The following is a 2,740-nucleotide window of genomic DNA, read 5'->3' as shown; positions in this document are numbered from 1 at the left end:
AGGTTTAAAAGGTAATTTTAATCACCTTTTTTTAATTACCTAAATTACCTAATTTAGGTAATTAAAAAAAGGTAATGATGGTGGTTCAGGCTATATGATTGTACAAAATTGTTATAAAGTGAAACAAATATAGTGGGGGATGTCAAACTCAAACACACAGAGGGACAAAATTACAAACTTAGACAAAGTCGCGGCCAACCTTAAAATTTATTGAAAACATTTTCATTAGATATAAACCCTTTTCACATGGAAACAAAAAGGTTTTGCTTCACATTTAATCTGGAACAAGCCTAAAATAGAGAAAGAGGCATAACATATTTTTTTAATTTTATTTAAGAAAAAATCTTATGCCTCCTTCTCTATTTGTAGCCTTCTGAGTAAAATTTCAGTGGTAACCTTTTTGCATATTCTTCTATAAAAATCCATCCATTCAAGTCCATGCCTTGGAGTAGCAAGGAAAAGTACAGCTGAGGGGGAGTACTGGAAATACCAGACGCGGCCAATGCGGAGCTAAATCTTTTAAGTGGCCTGCCGCTGAAACTCTCTCTTCATTAAAATAGCACCGCTACCAAAATTCCTGGCATTATTTGCGTCTATAAAACAGTCCATTGCAGGGCCACGCATCGGCAAAGAGCCCATTGGCTTATAGACACGAGTGATGCCGGGAATTGTAGTAGCGGCGCTATTTCTTTTTTTTTAAACATTTTTAAAATTTACAATTTTTCAAATAAAAGCAATAACTTACACAAGTAAAAGGTAAATTGAACAAAGTGAGAATAAAAAATAAAATATCATAATCAAGTAAAAAATATGGAACACTTCACAAATTTGCATGTCATCCTTGCGCAGGGGCCATGCTAATCTTCTTTGTATCGTTCCAATTTTAGTATATGTCCTGCCAATACGAGGATGGCGTTATTTCAATGCAGTGGGGGGGCCAGCTGCAATTCATATTTAGGATTCCTTTAGGGGCCAAAATAAAAGGACATTGTGGGCCAGATTTGGCCCCAGGGCAAGAGTTTGACACCCCTGTAATAATCTGTTTTGTTTGACTGGGTCAGTGTATTTAATAAGCTCTGGTATTGACATTCACCCAACATCATAGTTTAAAACATTACACAAGTAAGATTGCTTTCTTCCAGGCAGCACAGTTGCCTCAATGGTTAGCACTCTCACCTTTACAGCGCTAGGTCCCAAGTTTGAATCCCAGCCAGGGGACTGCATGGAGTTTGTATTTTCTCCCTGTGTTTGTGTGGGTTTCCTCTGGGTACTCTGGTTTCCTCCCACATCCAAAAAAATATGTAGTTAGGTTAATCTGCTTTCCCTCAAAAATTGTCTTGGACTAGGTTAAAGACATATGACTATGGTAGAGACATTAGATTGTGAGCTCCTTTGAGGGACAGCTAGTGATATGACTATGGACTTTGCATAAAATGTTGGCACTATATAAATAATATTAGTCTCTTTGAAGTTGATGCTTGGTGAATGTCATTGCTTTATAATTATGTCGATGTGGTTTCTTTATTTAAGGGAGTCATTTTATATCTTATAAAAAATATATATTTTTTCTAGTTAGTGGTTTAGTGTGAAACCATGGAATAAACTTCACAGACCAAAAAATTGGGGATAGATTTAGGTCGTGGAGGAGGAGGACCAGGAGCAACCAATGTTCCAATGTATGTAAAGTTTTGGTGGGGTACAGTGCAACTAACCTGGTATGCCTCAGATATTTGGGGATCCAATTAAAAATTAAAGGAAGCTAACTCATGAGTAGGCTGCATAGAATATGAGCTTTAAACCTTTATCTTTATATATTTAAAGCTTTGCTATATATCCCACCAAGGGTTGAACAGAAAACATTACACAATATAATACAAGTGTGATTATCTAACTACAGCAATGTGACATGTTAGGACCTATTTGCTTATTTGTTGATGTACAGGGATTTAGGTAAAATTAAATGGATTTAGGTAAAATTAGGTAATATGTGATGCACAACTAAACAGAAAACTTGTAGAACTAAAGAAGCAGTCTGGAAGACTGTGGAAAATATTTAACATTACAAGAACAGATCCAGTCAAATGTGACTGAGTGCTGTTAGATATGCAATAACCTGGATAACTGAGAACGTTTACAGATGTCTCACATACACCTCCTCCAGGACACTGCAACTTACAATGCAACAGTTTCAGTGACAGTGGCAATGTTGTCAATCCAGAAAAAAAGACTCAGTTTGCCCAGGTACTGATTGACAAGCTACAAGGTTTTAAATCAACAGAAATAATCCACATCCCCTGCAACATTTTTCATCTTACTGAAATGTAAGCGGGTACAGAATACAAGAGAGTGGCAACTCTGCTCTAAGTTCAGGAACAGAGCAGCATCATTGCCACCCCAGCCCAAGAATTTGGTGGACTTCACTGACACAATTAACAGGTATTTCTGTGACTTTACAGGGGGATCAAGATAAAGCAGTGAGCTTCAGCATATGTTTTTTATGGGAGCTCATAGTTCTCTAAGGCACCATGTTTTCTATACTATATGTCCCCAGATGTAAATATGGCCCTGAAAACCATGAAACTATTTTTCAAAAGGTATAGCATTTAATAACAGATTGCTGAATATTGTAAATTGACAGGCAAGGAGTCCTATTATATTATGTGCTATGGATCTTATAGGAAGACAAGGCAGTTTTATGTACAAGACTCTTAGTTGTTTGATATGTGTTTTGGACGTAATG

At 36.7% G+C, this 2,740-nt stretch overlaps 1 non-coding gene across 1 annotated transcript; it reads right to left on the bottom strand.

Moving 5' to 3' along the window:
- Positions 1–804: 804 nt before the first annotated feature.
- LOC140330206 (U6 spliceosomal RNA) lies at positions 805–911 on the bottom strand. The gene has a single exon (XR_011920675.1). It is a non-coding gene; the product is annotated as a U6 spliceosomal RNA (small nuclear RNA).
- Positions 912–2,740: the final 1,829 nt, after the last annotated feature.

This window comes from Pyxicephalus adspersus, chromosome 4, assembly GCF_032062135.1.
Source record: "Pyxicephalus adspersus chromosome 4, UCB_Pads_2.0, whole genome shotgun sequence".
NCBI classification, from domain to species: domain Eukaryota; kingdom Metazoa; phylum Chordata; class Amphibia; order Anura; family Pyxicephalidae; genus Pyxicephalus; species Pyxicephalus adspersus.
The sequence above is the reverse complement of the archived record's forward strand: the minus strand, read 5'-3'. Positions and strand labels throughout refer to the sequence as shown.